We start from the raw sequence: 18,509 nt of genomic DNA, 5'->3' as shown, positions 1-18,509 counted from the left end.
GTTCCTGAGTGTCCACCAAAGTCTGTCACCGTCTTCTCATAGTTGAAGTCTTGCTGCGGAATCTCCAAACTGCCGGCACTGACTCTGAATCTGCATCTGAATCTCTGCTTCTAGCTATTCCGCTGCCTGGCCTTTTATTTCGTTTCTCATGCACTTGGGTGCACACAAGTTAATTTGTTTCATTTTTAAGTGATTGGATTGCACAAGAATGCCTATGGCTCCACACGACACTCGTTTCTAATTGGTCGGCTTGCGCAAGAATGCCTTCGGTTCCACACGACACTTCTGTTTCTAGCTGCACACAACTTAATTTGGTTCCACACGAGTCTTTTCCACACGTGACTGACACTCTCTCTTGCTGTATTATCGCCCTGGTGTTTGCGTCTTCCATTACACAAGTTTTCTTCATGCTGCTTCCTCTGGCAGGAAGTCAAACACTATGTTATTTGATCAACAAGCCATACTTGGCAGCCTTCGCCGCTTATCTTGTCCCTACGTCCTGGTGGACTGTTTCTTAATGTCGGCTGGCTGTTTGCCTATGGAGCCTGGACTCTTATTATTGTCACAAAAGGAAGAATGAAAATTAAAATTTTCTATGGACACAACAATTGTGACAAGTTTTAGTTGAACATCGTCATAGGAGATGAGACATGGCTTCATCACTTCGAACTGGAAACTAAACGACAATCCATTGAATTACGCCACACCAACCGTGTTCTGATAAAAAATTCAAAACCGCATCCTCAGCCGTCAAAGTCATGGCGACGGTATTCTGGGACCTAGAAGGAGTTATTCAGTTTTACGTCTTCCTTCATAGAGCAATGATACACTCGGAAGTGTGTTGCGCTACCTTCAGGAAATTGGAGAAGTGATTTCAGCGTGTTCATCGCCACAAAATCGCAAACGAACTTCTCCTTCTTCATGACAACTCATTCGCGAGGAGCTTACTAATCTTCATTAGATTGCTCTTCCACTTCCACCTTGCAGCCTACATCTCGTACCTTCCGATTTCCATCTGTTTGGCTCAAAGAATGACACCCTCCGCGGGAAGCAGTACGTGGATCATGGGGTGGTTACTGATACAGCAAGACGTTGGCTCGACCACTGGAGTTTTACCATTTGGGCATATGGGCCCCCCAGTAAGGTGGCATAAGGCCATCGTACTGAGAAGATATTATGTTGAGAAACAGGGTTTTGCAGCCAAAAGAATAGAGATTAATATTATATATTGGAATCCTAAAATACCAAAGTGCTTTCAGAAGAAAAAATGTATTGCATTACCTATTGAACGCCATCGTAATTAAACTTGTTATTGCGTTACCTTTTAGAAGATGTCTGATTGTCTTCATAGGGCCTCAGTAACTGACTCATCAGTTGGTAGTCAAAACTCATATTGTTTCGTTAACATGTATGCCACTGCACAAGAAACTGAGAAATGACCCTTAACGATCACTGTAAAATAAAAATTAAAAGTGACATCTGGCATATGATCACTACGTCCCGAACATCACCAAATAATCTGAGTACCTTCGTAGGCTCTCAAAACTCATTAGAAGTTCCGTTTTAAAAATCCTAACTTTCGGTCGTTTTTGAAATCTCTAAAGCCTGCTTCATGTGTTCATTCTCGCAACAGTCTTCTTGCTCGACTCATTCCGGAGTTCAGTTCCAGTGTCGGAATATTATTTGGTTTCACACCTAGTCGTTCGTTCCCTTACTGCAAAAATTGCCCTGTGTTATTTCCGTGTCCTTGCTTATACAAACAACGCCAGCCTGCATAAAGTAACCCAGAATGTAGCAATCATTATTATTATAAGACAAACACCTAAAATTTAAATAAATAAATCTAGATATATGCTGATGGCTCCGTTACCAGCAATCTTCTAGCCTAACTACGGTGCCATCTCGTAACAAAGTAAGTTTTAATACTTATTATAAAAATTAATAATTCATTTTTGTCATTTTCCCAATGATTATTTTAAAATTAGAGATCCTTTCGTGGCATTTATGACGCCACTCCTAAATTTCTATCGAGCGAGGTGGCGCTGTGGTTACCACACTGAACTCGCATTCTTGAGGGCGACGGTTCAAACCCGCGTCCGGTCATCCTGATTTAGGTTTTCCATGATTTCCCTAAATCGCTTCAGGCAAATACCGGGATATTTGGCAGTAAAAAGACATGATTACACTTGGAGATTGCTGTATATTTTACCGGCAAACTGTCAAAACAAGACATTGTATACAATTTTTAGGCAACATATAGAATGCCTAGAACTTTCTAACAAGGTGTTTAGCTTAATTTTAAGCTTTTCCCAGGAAATGTATAAAATGTCTAGGTACATTATAAAATGCGAAATGGGCACAGGCACAGCACAAAATTACAATGAAATAACATTTTCAAAATAGAAATTTATATATTTAATGAAAACTTAAGATGTTCATTAATCTACTTTTACTACTGTTGCGTAAAACGTCCAGTGCATTAGTTCTATCAGCATTATGTGTACTGGGGTGTAAGTGTTTGCTAAACGAAGGTTCCTATTATCGGTTCCTATTCATCTTGGTGTGTTAAAAGCCAGGCTTATACTCATAGATTTGCTTGGCATAAATTTTCATCTGGTCTCACTGATCTATCGCAAATAGTATAAACTTAAAGTATTTTTGAAATTTATATTTTTATGAGTCGCTCATCTGCCCAATATCTCAACAAGCTGTTCTCTGAATAAGGAGACAGGTAACCAAAGTTAAAATATTTACATTAGTCTGGCAAGCCAGTAATAAAAAGATTCTTTCTCTGTCAATATTTCGCGATTTATTCTCTCTTACAAGATTTAAATTTAATAAAGAAGATATATGCCCTTAAGTAATCTTTGGTCACCGATAACCGTGTACTCAATACCCCAATTAAGTCTGGCCAGCGATAAATGTAAAGCTAATTGAACATAGCTATCGATATTTTTCAGTGTTTGGAAGTAAGTGTATCTTTGACAATATGGTAACAACTCTTTTAGTTGTCACGCTGTAGCACACACAGAACGTTACGATGGAATACAACTTTGGCATTATGTATGTAAAATAAAAGACAGTGATGAGCATAATATGTCATGCATGACATAGCAAATGTAAGTAATGTAATTGCACTGTAAATCTGGTTGCGTTAATGTGAGTTATGCGAAGTATTTATTTAAACATGACGACCTATGCAGACATGTGACGCTTTTCCATGTTGGCTTACTTCAAGCGCTTCATAGTGGCTCACGGCCTAAATTAGCTAATAGCACGACATTAATCAAGCACAATATGGCCTACAACAGACAACGTACTCTATTCTAAAATGATATAGGAGTGCATAAAATACCTACTTAGAAAATAGTTGTTTCAATTAATTGACACATACTTCAATGGAAGCATTGTTTTATCTACTGAGTGGAAAATAGTTTAAAAATTATTAAAAAAGGAAGTTTCAGATTTTGTAATATTCCATTTGAAAATAATTTAAACAGCAAAGAATATATTTTTATAATTCAAATTAGTAGATTTCAGAATTATGAACTTTTGTTAAAATCTGTATCTTAAACATAATGTTAGAGTAATTAAATAAATGTAATTTTTGAGAAGATTCTGATTTGAAAAGTTAGATAATAAATAGGAGCAAAACGCAACAATTTTAGGTTTTTAGCTTCTCAGTATCTAAACATGAAGTCAGTGAGATTCATTCTTTTTCTCAAGCCTTTTGTTACAATGACATCTCATGCTTAACTTTGTAATATGTTGCCCTTTGAAAATTTATGTGCAATGAGATAAGTGACAAGAAGTCAAATGGAGAAAAGTGTTCAGTCTTTACAATAACTAAACCTACCTTATGGACAACAGCCTGTAAACAAGTTTAAACGATCTGCAGGCAACCCAGAAAATATGAAAATTTAGTATTTGTAATTATTTCTTCTCAGCTATATTTATATAGTGCCACACTTGTCTTATATTTTCCCAAATATGCACTTACATGAATTAATGCTCACGTTTGTGGTTACTGTTATATGGAAAAAGAGTATTATAGGTGGTTGCTCATCCAGGATGAAATATTACATGTAGCTATCACGCAGAGAAGTCTATCACAAGGGTCATAATTTCCAATGCTTCTGAGCACTTTCGGACTCTCTTCAGCAGTGTCCAGCTTTCACAGTCATATAGCAGCACAGTGTAATAGAAAGTCTTGATATTTTTTTTTCTTTTCTACACAACTGGATTTGTTCAGTAGTAGTTATCTTCCTTCATCTACGAATTGTGAGGCTTTTTTTCTGATTTGCATCGTGCATCTTCCATTGTCTTCCAGTATGAAAGTGCCTAACTAGACTTTTTATTAAATCCTCCTATGTAATTTTTTGAATACACGTGCCAAGAGTCCTCCTTTTTTATTTGCTTGCTACCATAGTTTTTGTTTCTTGACTAGTAATTTTAAGTTAAAAAGCTTCCATAATTGCTGAAAATGCAGAAAGTATATATTGTATGTATTTTTCACTAGCAGCAATTAAGCCAGCAGGATGTAAAGATCAAACAAAACAAAATGTTAATAAAGTAAGAAGCTAATATGCATCCTTGTCTTATATAGTTTCTGATTCGGTTTCACATTGTTCTCCATTAACATATATCCTCTCACTATGGTTTTTGTGTATCTTTAATATTGTTTTTCTGTATTTCCAGTCTAATGAGGGGATCTAACAAACTGGCACTCTTCGATTCTCTTGTTATTTTAAAGTCAGCTCTAAGACATCAATTTCCTAAAGCAGTACAATTCAGTTACTTAAAAAAGTGCGAAAAGATGTCTTTGAAGATTAAAATATTTCCAAATACTATTAAATATAATATACTTGTAGAATAATAACAGATTTATTGGTAACTCACTGGGAAGCATTATATGAATGTAATTATAATGTCGCTGGTTAGAATACTGTATACTTTTTGTTTCTTTTTGAAATTCAAATTGAAATGTTAAATGAACATATATCGAATCATAAATTTGAATAAAAGGAACATCAATTTTATATATTTCACTGTCAGTTATATGAAAATAATTAAAAATTGGATACAGACATTTAAAATGCCCTTTTGTTAAATGACAAATATTACATACACAGATAATACATTTTAATCACAAGAAATAAAAAAAATACTTTCTATTTAGCGTTTCACGTTCTTGTAGCAAATTTTAGTTTGCTGTGAACACTCTCATATTTGCGTGAGTAGTAGTTAAAGATCAAAATGTGTTATTTTAACACAAAAATTATGATAACATTTTTGTTAACCATCATTCCTGTTAGTTGACAAATATTAAATTCAAAAGTTATAGAGAAAGGAATGTGAGTAATTAGTTGCAAACCAGTGACTTTGTGATTACTTATACAATCCAATTACACAATGTGGCGACATATCAACAAACTCTCTAGTAACCCATAATTTTTTAATAAATACTGATTTTTTTTAAAACTTACTAACCATGATCGTATATTCTGGTCATCTTCAGATCACAATACAAAAAGCTATGTCTAAGATACGAGCACACTTTGTCAAGTGTCTGTTAATAACACAAGGGAAGCACTTTCGAACTCTTTTTTGTGAGTATATGGTAAGCACTCAAGCACGAGTTCCTAGTTGATATACCCTTACGTTGTTAGAAGCCATTATTAACAACATGTCCTCATATCTTTGATAGAACTTTATATATTCTTATCTGAGAATGACCAGAAATGTTCAGAACTAGTTACCTGTTTCCCTCAACGCGTTCGTAGCTAGTAAATATTTTAAGAAACTACCAATAATCATTGAAGTAAGAGATTACAGCCTCTACAATGACAACATTGGGTAACTACTAAAATTATTTTGTACTTGCGATTCTTACTATTCTAATCTTCAAAAGCGTATTTTTCTAGCTCCTTTACCTTTATTTATTATGTAGCACTGCTTTAGGAAACTAATGTCCATGCACTGACCTTCCAGAGCCATAAGTACGAAGAATATGTGAGCGTTATCCAGTAAACCGTGAAGATTAGCTATTGTATTGTATTGTAACAGTTGTTTGAATGACTAATTTGGCCTCCTCTCAAGTGGTGGAAGGACTAGGGGGCGGGAAGAAATTGTCGTTCACATCAGATGTGACACACTTGTCGTTAGGGAGACTTCCTTACGACTAGAGGGATTCACATTTGCTGGCTTGTTAGTGTATTCTGTTGGCTACTTGGCTATTCTTCCGTTGTCAGTGTTATTTTACTGCTATCAGTGCTTCCAGTCAACTTCATCTTAACTTCAGTAAGGTGTGTTATGTATGAGGTGTCTGGGAAAAGTAATGAGACTGACAACATTGCGAGCGATTTGGCAACACTGTCTGGGTCTACTTGTGGAGTCGGGTGTGTTCATTCCTTCCAGATGCTTAGTCCGAGTTTCAGCTCCGTAAAGTCATCACGTGAGTTTTGAGTGTGTCAACAGTGAAGTTGTGTGTGTTTGTGTTACGAAAATGGAGCACCGGAATTTAGACCAACGTTATATCATTACTTTCTGTGTTAAACTTGGTAATCCGTGAGTGTGAGTTTTGAAAAGCTGAAACAGGCCTTTGGAGAACATTACTTACCAAGAGCACAAGTTTTTCGCTGTCGCAGATAATTTCTGGAAGACCGAGAACACGCTGAAGATGAATCTGGGTCAGGGAGACCTTCAACTGCAAAAACTGACGAAAACGCTCTATTGTGAGATCAGACGGACAGTTACCAAAAAGTATTATGGACCCACTATTAAACCTGCACATTTCCACTCTGCATAAAATTTAGAAAAATAGTTTGCATAAAAGAAAGGTTTATGCCAAAGTGGTGGATAATACCGCACAACTGAGCAGAAGGACAATCGAAGAAACGTGTGAGTTGATCTTCTTGAGAGAATTGCCAATGACCACGAATAATTCAGTCGTGTCATCACAGGTCAAGAATCCTGGATTTGTGAATACGCTCCTGAGACAAGGCGGTAAATTGAGGAGTGGCACACTGAGACATCTCCTCGACCGAAAAAGTCTCTAATGAATAAATCAATGATCAAAACAATGATGATTTCCTTTTCATGACAGTAGTGGTATCGTGCCTAGGACAAATTCTCAACCAAGTGTTTTACGAAGATGTTCTTGAAACTTTTAAGAAAAGGGATGGGTTAAGTGCGACTGGCCTTTGCAGAGAAGTGGATGCTGCATCGTGACAACGCCCCATACCACACGGCCACATCGAGCGAGGTGGCGCAGGAGCTAGCACACTGGGCTCGCATTCGGGAGGACGACGGTTCAAACCCCCGTCTGATCATCCTGATTTAGGTTTTGCGTGATTTCCCTAAATCGCTTCAGTCAAATGGCGGGATGGTCCCTTTGAAAGGGCACTGCCGATTTCCTTCCCCATCCTTCCTTGATCCGATGAAAGCGATGACATCGCTGTTTGGTTGCCACTCCCAAATCAACCAACCAACCACACGGTCACTTCCATCAAGGAATTTTTGACCTACAAACGCATTACTGTTGTTCCACAGGCCCCTATTCAGCGGTCCGAGTCCTTGTGACTGTTTTCCTCTCCCGAAATTGAAAATGTCTTTAAAGTATGTCATTTTGTGACTCTGGAGAGCTTTCAGGATGACGTGACCGACATGTTAAGGCCCTTTCAATTGAAGCCTTTCAAAGCTACTGCCAAGACTGGGGACAACGACTCAGTCCCTGCATAGTCGTCCAAGAGAACTAGTTTGAAGGGGACAATATTGTTGTTTGAAAAAAAAAATTTGTTAGCCGCTTGTTTTTTTTGGTACCACATGCGTCGATGATTCACACCATTATCTTCAAGAGGAGAATTGTTTATTTACATGGCTGATGTTAGTGGAGAGTACGTACGTCTTTTACAGTTGCAGATTAAGGGCAGTGTCGGCTATTTTGGGTATGTTGCTAATAATAAAATTTGTTTACTGAAAAAAGGCACTTTACAAGTTAAAAAAAAACATATTTCTTAGAGTGAATTGTACTTAAAGGGACGGTAGAGTTGTGTAAAGTTTTCATACTATTGGCTGAGGTATGTCCTTTCCATATCACTTTACAGTTACACTGTCACTTCACTTCAAAGATGTTGTACATGTTTCAGATATGTTTGTTTACAATGGATAGTAATTTATAGATTCAGAGCACAGCAGTTAATGTAACCGTTCCCATCCATCTCTCAATAAGTTCAAACTAAAATACATGTGGATGGTCCGCTGTAATCTGTTTACATATAATAAATTAATATAACAACAAGCGTATGCACGTATCTACATTTAAGTGCAGCCCATACACATTTTTTAAAATAAAAGGAAAACATATTTATGTACATAACACTTTATTCATTATTTTTATACACAATGAGGCAGCACAAGAACAAAAATGTATACCTATAAATACCTGATATAATTACTGAATTGTGCACATTTCAGTATTCTGGTGCAACCTATTCATATTTAAAAAAAATAAAGACCTATTTATGTAGAAACCAACTGAGGAGTTTGATGCCCTATGAGCATAAGTCTGAAAAGTGCATTTCCGGTCAAAGTGAGTTGAAGATTTGCATGTTTACATCTTATTAAAAACAGTTATATTTCGATGATGTAATAATTCTGCCTTAGACCATACTTTTAACATACAGAATCATGCCTTACAACTAAATATATTTTTTCAGTTTGTGATATTATGCAAAACATGATGAATGGTTTACGCACTTTTTCCATCAAACATGATAACCCCTACAAAATATCATGAAAATTGAGTTGAAAATTGCTTTTATTATTTTATTATCCAGTTAAACTGTACATTAACAAAAAATATATGTTAATGGCCATTATACTTTACGTTCCTGTTCAAAATCAGTAGCTTCTTCACTGTTTACTCCTTCTAGAAGTTTTTCACACCAGCTTTTACTGTATCAGGAAGAAAGCGCAACAGGTCTTGAATGTCCTTCAACTTTGCTGCTGCTACAGTTGGTTTCTCTATTAATGACAAAAATGAAATATCTTCAGTGAGTCTTGCTGATTTTTTAATGAACTTAAAGGGTATAAAGACCTTCCAACATGATTTTGAAGCACCGATTGTGCCGTCATTATCAAAGTGCATTCTCACATGTGACTGCAACTGGAAAGGACATTTCCCCTGTGGCTTTGATGAGAAGAACCCCATTAAACTTTTCTTCCTACCTTTAATAAGCTCACTTCTGTCAGTGACTTGAAATGGCTCTGGTTTCACCCTGCATTGGTTAAGGATTATGACATAATCTTCTTCTGAATGTACAGTTTCCCTCTTCCTCAACTTTCTTCCATAAATGCCTAATTCCGTTCGCACTGACTGTATAAATGACCACGTACTGGGAAGATATGTGTTACTCGTATTCCAAGTGTTTTTGCTAACCATGTGCAAAACGCGATCATAACAAAATTTTTGTTTTGCCCTCCTGCATCATCAGAAATAGGTGACAACTGCCTGTTATCCACTGCCTTCTTTAGATGACTGCTTAGCCTACAACAAAGAAAACGACCTGAAATTTTCAAGGTGGGTAATTCAAATATGGAGGTATCGATTTAGCACTTTGACGGAAAAAATGGAGTAAATCTAATTACGCCTATAGTCCATCACACTCCCCAATTAATCTTATAGCTCTGTATCCAATGTAAACAAACGTATCTGTAACATGTACAACAGTTATGAAGTGACAGTGTAAATGTATTGTGCATAGTAGAGGACACACATCAGGCAACAGTATGCACAATTTTTACAAAAAATGGTTCAAATGGCTCTGAGCACTATGCGACTTAACTTCTGAGGTTATCAGTCGCCTAGAACTTAGAACTAACTAAACCTAACCAACCTAAGGACATCACACACATCCATGCCCGAGGCAGGATTCGAACCTGCGATCGTAGCGGTCGCTCCGTTCCAGACTGCAGCGCTTAGAACCGCACGGCCACATAATGTTTTACATTTCCACCATCCTTGTAAGCACGAGCTACTGTTAGAATTCCCTGTGCTTTAACCTGTAAAGTGCATTTTCTAAATAAACAATTTTTACCATTAGAAAAAAAAACCCAAATAACCTACATTGGCCTTGGTCTGCGACTGTGGTTAAAAAAAGTTGTTCAAATGGTTCAAATGGCTCTGAGCACTATGACACTTAACTTCTGAGGTCATCAGTTCCCTAGGACTTAGACTACTTGAACCTAACTAACCTAAGGACATCACACACATCCATGCCCGAGGCAGGATTCGAATCTGCCACCGTAGCGGTCGCGCGGTTTCAGACTGTAGTGCCTAGAACCGCTCGGCCACCTCGGCCGGCTCTGCGAGTGTGGAAAGACGTTGTACTCTTCCAAACATGTAAATTAGTAATTCTCCACCTGAAGACGTTGTGTGAACCATCGAAACGCGTAGTGGAAAAATAAACAAGAGACCATCGCAGAAACTGTTTTATTTGTATTTATCGACACTCGCAGCCCTCATAATGCCGTCTCTTATGGGCGAAATATTCAGAACATCGGTTGCTAAAAAATCACTCTCATTACTTTTCTCACACACTATGTAGAGGCTACCACAACAGTGACAGCACCGATGCCACGAGTTGGTCAGATAGCCCTAAGCCAGCATTTTCCATGCGGAGGCCGCAGCGCCGGAAGCCCGCCGCATGGAAACGATGCCAGCGCCGCTGTCAGCGTCACCCGGAGTTAAGAGCTCGCCACCGTGGGAGCCGGCGCGGCCGGGCGCTTTCTTCGGCGCTGTCAGCGCGGGCCGGCGCCATTGTGCGCGACATTTCCATCAGCGGAGGCGGCTGGAGCGGTTTTCAGACGGACAGCACTGAAGCACGTGTCAGCCGTCAACCTGTCGGCTGCGCGCCGCTCTTTTGTTCCGACTTGCGGCTGGCGCGCCGCTCTCGCCCTCGCCACCTGACAGCCGTCGCCACGAGATGCTGTCCTCCCCCCTCCCTGCTTGCTTTTCGCCCCTTTTTTCTGCGCGCGCGGCCCCTCTGGCCACGCAACTGATTGGCTGGTAATTTCTTGCTTTTTCCCGATCTGGACGAGCGCTCTCCACCCCTTGTCACCTCACCCTCACTCCGACGCACCATTTATACTTGTCTTCGCCGAAGTAAACGTTCCGCGATTACAGTTTCACTTTGCAACTGGCTGCTGCGCAGTCTCTGCAGAAACCCTCTCCAAATTTGTTCCTCCCATATCTTTGCATTAGAGAAATAAAAAACGCGCAACGACATTTTGTTAAGCGCTTCTCAACATTGAAACAATGCTTAAATTCGTGAAATGTGTAGGTCAGTCATTTGACATAAGGAACCAACTCCCATACCATACCGAGGGAAGTGGTTGGCACACTTGACTCGCATTCGGTAGGACAACGATTCAAACGTGCGGTCGGCCATCCAAATTTAGATTTTCAGTGATTTCCCTAAATCGGTCCAGGCAAATGTTTTTTGTGAGATTTTCACTTTGCAGCGGAGTGTGCGCTGATATGAAACTTCCTGGGAGATTGAAACTGTGTGCCAGACCGAGACTCGAACTCGGGACCTTTGCCTTTCGCGGGCAAGTGCTCTACCATCTGAGCTACCTAAGCACGACTCACGCCTCGTCCCCACAGCTTTACTTCCGCCAGTACCTCGTCTCCAATTTTCCAAACTTCACAGAAGCTCTCTTGCGATCCTTGCAGAACTAGCACTCCTGGAAGAAATGATATTGCGGAGACATAGCTTAGCCACAGCCCGGGGGATGTTTCCAGAATGAGTTTCCCCAGGCTGTGGCTATGCCATAACTCCGCAATATCCTTTCTTCCACGAGTGCTAGTTCTGCAAGGTTCGCAGGACAGCTTCTGTGAAGTTTGGAGAGTAGGAGACGAGTTACTGGCAGAAGTAAAGCTCTGAGGACGAGGCGTGAGTCGTGCTTAGGTAGCTCAGATGGTAGAGCACTTGCCCGCGAAAGGCAAAGGTCCCGAGTTCGAGTCTCGGTCCAGCACACAGCTTTAATCTGCCAGGAAGTTTCAAATGTCCTTTGAATGTGCACGGCCAATTTCTTTCCCCATCCTTCACACAATCCGAGCATGTCCTCCATCGCTAATGACCTCGAAGTGGATAGGACGTTAAACCAATTTTTCATTCTTTCCCATACCATATGCCTATCAACAAAATGAAACACTTGATAAATGTATACCCTCTACGAATGTCAGTTATCTTGCAGCTGAAGAGGACACACGTTTCATTCAGTGGAGTACGTAAAAAACAAATAAATAAATAAAATTTTGTATTATAAACCCTTTATTAATGAATCTGAGAACAGTTGCAGTAATTATGTTTGGCAACTAGTTTCAAATCGTACAGGTTGATTTTCAAGCCTGGCCTACTGAGGCTGCATTGAAAGTGCCCCCAGCGTAATTTTTATTCTGTATACAAAGAGTATGTTGGCCGCAATTTATTGAAGCTTAGTGTGTATTAGATTGGTAACACTGTCTACATGTTTGCGATGTTAACTCAAACGTCTGCATTGTTGTTGCGGTAGTGCCAAGTTGTAAAGATTGTTGAATGCCCGTCGGGTCTTGATTACCCCAGTGTGCGTTCGGTGTAGCTCATTTATGCAGACTGCAAATAATAACTTGCCAAGTAAAAAGTATTGAAATATATACTGTGTGTAACTTATAACTGTTTCCTTTCAATGTAGCCCTATGTTATTTTATTTTTCAGTGACAATGAGAAACGTCTCATAACAGATGACGATATACATAATGCACTTATGAACGAGTTGGACCAGGAAGGTGATTCATTAGGAGGCCTAGATTTCATGAAGATCCTGATTTTGTCGAACTACAGTAACCATCAGGTACGAAAGAGAGTGGAGAAGACGATGATGATAGTCACGGTACTTCCTCCAACTCAAACATCCTCCTATGTAAGAATGGCTAAAAGTGGTCTTCAGCTACACCATCTAACAGAGGAAGAATTAAATACAAAAATTTAGTTACTCACCTCCCAGGACCAAAGGGTCAAGCAAGGTCTATTTCTAGTCCAATTGAAGCATGTCAATTACTAGTGACAGATGAAATTCTGGACATGATTGTCACTTACGACCGACGCAATCACTCGCAAACGTTCTTCAATGGGAAACGAGGGAATTTACCGTAACACTACAAACATTGTAGAGCTAAGAGCTGCCATTAGGCTCTTGTACCTCTGCGGCGTAAACAAGGCTGCTCACACGAAGTTCGAAGAACTTTGGTCTCTATAAATCTGTCCATGCCCTGTTTCGCGCTACAGTGTCATAAAGGCGACTTCAGTTTTTGACTAGTTGTCTAAGATCTGATGACAAAGCAACTTGCATGCAAAGAAAACGAGATGAAAAATTTGCACCTATTTGGGTTATCTGGACTAAATTTATCGATAATTGCAAATCCCTACTCACCCCTTTCGAATACTGTACAACAGACGAGCATCTAATTGGCTTCCGTGGCAGATGCCCATTCAGAATGTACATGTCTTCAAAGCCGGATAAATATGGAATTAAGATTTTGATGTTGAATGATTCCACGACTTACAACATGCTAAACGCTATTCCATACATTGGCAAGATAGTAACAGAAAAAATGAAGCTGTCCCATCTTATTACGTGAGAAAGTATCAGAACCCATTCATGGGTTCCCACTAATGGGAACCTGACTGTTGACAACTGGTTCTCGTCAGTTTCTCTTTATCAGACAATGACTGAAAACTTTGGTTTGACAATGTTGGGAATTGTAAGAAAAAATAAACCTCAAATACCAAAATATCTTTTACATTCTGAAAATGTCGGAAAAACACAATTTGTCTTTGATGTGAATACGTCGCTACTGTCAATTGTCCAAAAGAAGAATAAAGCTGTACTCTTGCTGTCTACCATGTGCTAGTCAAACGACGTTGCCAAAACTGGAAAACCTGAAATGATAATTTCATACAACAAAACAAGGTGGTACTGGCACTTTTGGTCAGATGTGCAAAACATACAGCACTGCACTTGCAACAAGAGGATGGCCAACGAGGGTTTTCTGTGGCATTTTGAATCAAACTGGGATAGACGCCATGATTCTGTTTACTCTTTCCAGCACTGAAGTAAAGAAGCCACGAAGGAAATTTCTGCATGAACTGGCGAGGAACTTAATTGCGCCTCATCTAAGGACTAGATTGAATATACCTACACTACGAAGGAATGTGAAGAGAACTATGGAAGAAATATTGGTAACAGTTACTGTGACACCAGACAGACCAGAACCTCTAACCAGCAAAATGAGATGTTCACTACGTTCAAAGAAAAGGGACAGAAAACAAAACTGTCTTGCTAGGATTGTAAAAGGGCGATCTGTGATTAATGTAGAGCAGTAATTTATACCGAGTGTGCTCACTGACCATAAAAATGGAGACTGATACATTAGTTACAGTTTTCCACTTGATTCTAATATACATTAGTTTCACCTTTCTTATGCGTTTTTGAACAATTATGCTGTTGTTGTTGTTGTTGTGGTCTTCGGTCCTGAGACTGGTTTGATTCAGCTCTCCATGCTACTCTATCCTGTGCAAGCTTCTTCATCTCCCAATACCTACTGCAACCTACATCCTTCTGAATCTGCTTAGTGTATTCATCTCTTGGTCTCCCTCTACGATTTTTACCCTCCACACTGCCCTCCAATGCTAAATTTGTGATCCCTTGATGCCTCAAAACATGTCCTACCAACCGATCCCTTCTTCTAGTCAAGTTGTGCCACAAACCTCTTTTCTCCCCAATCCTATTCAATACCTCCTCATTAGTTACGTGATCTACCCACCTTATCTTCAGTATTCTTCTGTAGCACCACATTTCGAAAGCTTCTATTCTCTTCTTGTCCAAACTGGTTATCGTCCATGTATCACTTCCATACATGACTACACTCCATACAAATACTTTCAGAAACGACTTCCTGACACTTAAATCTATACTCGATGTTAACAAATTTCTCTTCTTCAGAAACGATTTCCTTGCCATTGCCAGTCTACATTTTATATCCCCTCTACTTCGATCATCATTAGTTATTTTACTCCCTAAATAGCAAAACTCCTTTACTACTTTAAGTGTCTCATTCCCTAATCTAATCCCCTCAGCATCACCCGATTTAATTTGACTACATTCCATTATCCTCGTTTTGCTTTTGTTGATGTTCATCTTATATCCTCCTTTCAAGACACTGTCCATTCCGTTCAACTGCTCTTCCAAGTCCTTTGCTGTCTCCGACAGAATTACATTGTCATCGGCGAACCTCAAAGTTTTTACTTCTTCTCCATGAATTTTAATACCTACTCCGAATTTTTCTTTTGTTTCCTTTACTGCTTGCTCTATATACAGATTGAATAACATCGGGGAGAGGCTACAACCCTGTCTCACTCCTTTCCCAACCACTGCTTCCCTTTCATGCCCCTCGACTCTTATAACTGCCATCTGGTTTCTGTACAAATTGTAAATAGCCTTTCGCTCCCTGTATTTTACCCCTGCCACCTTCAGAATTTGAAAGAGAGTATTCCAGTTAACGTTGTCAAAAGCTTTCTCTAAGTCTACAAATGCTAGGAACGTAGGTTTGCCTTTTCTTAATCTTTCCTCTAAGATACGTCGTAAGGTTAGTATTGCCTCACGTGTTCCAACATTTCTACGGAATCGAAACTGATCTTCCCCGAGGTTCGCTTCTACCAGTTTTTCCATTCGTCTGTAAAGAATTCGCGTTAGTATTTTGCAGCTGTGACTTATTAAACTGATAGCTCGGTAATTTTCACATCTGTCAACACCTGCTTTCTTTGGGATTGGAATTATTATATTCTTCTTGAAGTCTGTGGGTATTTCGCCTGTCTCATACATCTTGCTCACCAGATGGTAGAGTTTTGTCATGACTGGCTCTCCCAAGGCCATCAGTAGTTCTAATGGAATGTTGTCTACTCCCGGGGCCTTGTTTCGACTCAGGTCTTTCAGTGCTCTGTCAAACTCTTCACGCAGTATCTTATCTCCCATTTCATCTTCATCTACATCCTCTTCCATTTCCATAATATTGTCCTCAAGTACATCGCCCTTGTTTAAACCCTCTATATACTCCTTCCACCTTTCTGCCTTCCCTTCTTTGCTTAGAACTGGGTTGCCATCTGAGCTCTTGATATTCATACAAGTGGTTCTCTTCTCTCCAAAGGTCTCTTTAATTTTCCTGTAGGCAGTATCTATCTTACCCCTAGTGAGACAAGCCTCTACATCCTTACATTTGTCCTCTAGCCACCCCTGCTTAGCCATTTTGCACTTCCTGTCGATCTCATTTTTGAGACGTTTGTATTCCTTTTTGCCTGCTTCATTTACTGCATTTTTATATTTTCTCCTTTCATCAATTAAATTCAATATTTCTTCTGTTACCCAAGGATTTCTATTAGCCCTCGTCTTTTTACCTACTTGATCGTCTGCTGCCTTCACCATTTCATCCCTCAGAGCTACCCACTCTTCTTCTACTGTATTTCTTTCCCCCATTCCTGTCAATTGTTCCCTTATGCTCTCCCTGAAACTCTCTACAACCTCTGGTTCTTTCAGTTTATCCAGGTCCCATCTCCTTAAATTCCCACCTTTTTGCAGTTTCTTCAGTTTCAATCTGCAGTTCATAACCAATAGATTGTGGTCAGAATCCACATCTGCCCCTGGAAATGTCTTACAATTTAAAACCTGGTTCCTAAATCACTGTCTTACCATTATATAATCTATCTGATACCTTTTAGTATCTCCAGGATTCTTCCAGGTATACAACCTTCTTTTGTGATTCTTGAACCAAGTGTTAGCTAAGATTAAGTTATGCTCTGTGCAAAATTCTACAAGGCGGCTTCCTCTTTCATTTCTTCCCCCCAATCCATATTCACCTACTATGTTTCCTTCTCTCCCTTTTCCTACTGACGAATTCCAGTCACCCATGACTATTAAATTTTCGTCTCCCTTCACTACCAGAATAATTTCTTTTATCTCGTCATACATTTCATCAATTTCTTCATCATCTGCAGAGCTAGTTGGCATATAAACTTGTACTACTGTAGTAGGCATGGGATTTGTGTCTATCTTGGCCACAATAATGCGTTCACTATGCTGTTTGTAGTAGCTAACCCGCACTCCTATTTTTTTATTCATTATTAAACCTACTCCTGCATTACCCCTATTTGATTTTGTATTTATAACCCTGTAATCACCTGACCAAAAGTCTTGTTCCTCCTGCCACCGAACTTCACTAATTCCCACTATATCTAACTTTAACCTATCCATTTCCCTTTTTAAATTTTCTAACCTACCTGCCCGATTAAGTGATCTGACATTCCACGCTCCGATCCGTAGTATGCCAGTTTTCTTTCTCCTGATAACGACGTCCTCTTGAGTAGTCCCCGCCGGAGATCCGAATGGGGGACTATTTTACCTCCGGAATATTTTACCCTAGAGGACGCCATCATCATTTAATCATACAGTAAAGCTGCATGTCCTCGGGAAAATTTACGTCTGTAGTTTCCCCTTGCTTTCAGCCGTTCGCAGTACCAGCACGGCAAGGCCGTTTTGGTTAATATTACAAGGCCAGATCAGTCAATCATCCAGACTGTTGCCCCTGCAACTACTGAAAAGGCTGCTGCCCCTCTTCAGGAACCACATGTTTGTCTGGCCTCTCAACAGATACCCCTCCGTTGTGGTTGCACCTACGGTACGGCCATCTGTATCGCTGAGGCACGCAAGCCTCCCCACCAACGGCAAGGTCCATGGTTCATGGGGGAGGACAATTATGCTATAATACTAATTTTGTAAACAACATATGCCAAAATATCCTGTAAAAACCAATAATCCATTATATTATATTACATTATATTACTTTATGCATTGAAGTTCAGACTCATGTTGAATTTATACATTAGTAAAAAATATATAAAAACTTATTTTAAGTATAGTGTTGAAGTGTAAAATGTATCAAATTTGTAAATACTATATGTTATTCAATGTAATTACGAAATAAAATGAAGTAAGACATTCTGCCTCATTATACACATTCAGATATGAGAAAGCTAAACATGAAGAAATATAAAACATTATTTATCATTATTTATTAATAATACTACTCACATTTTATAAACACCATGTGTTACTCATTGTTGTAATAACCAAAATCACTACAAATGGCTCTGAGCACTATGGGACTCAACATCTGAGGTCATCAGCCCCTAGACTTAGAACTACTTAAACGTAACTAACCTAAGGACATCACACACATCCATGCCCGAGGCAGTATTCGAATCTGCGACCGTAGCAGCAGCGCGGTTCCGGACTGAAGCGCCTAGAACCGCTCGGCCACATCGGCCGGCAAAATCACTACAGTTAACTATATAGTTATTTGCAATATCCCATATACATAAGAGAGTTCAATGTATATATTAATGACCTTGGTACAC

Source organism: Schistocerca serialis, chromosome 1, assembly GCF_023864345.2.
Source record: "Schistocerca serialis cubense isolate TAMUIC-IGC-003099 chromosome 1, iqSchSeri2.2, whole genome shotgun sequence".
NCBI classification, from domain to species: Eukaryota; Metazoa; Arthropoda; class Insecta; order Orthoptera; family Acrididae; genus Schistocerca; species Schistocerca serialis.
The sequence above is the reverse complement of the archived record's forward strand: the minus strand, read 5'-3'. Positions refer to the sequence as shown.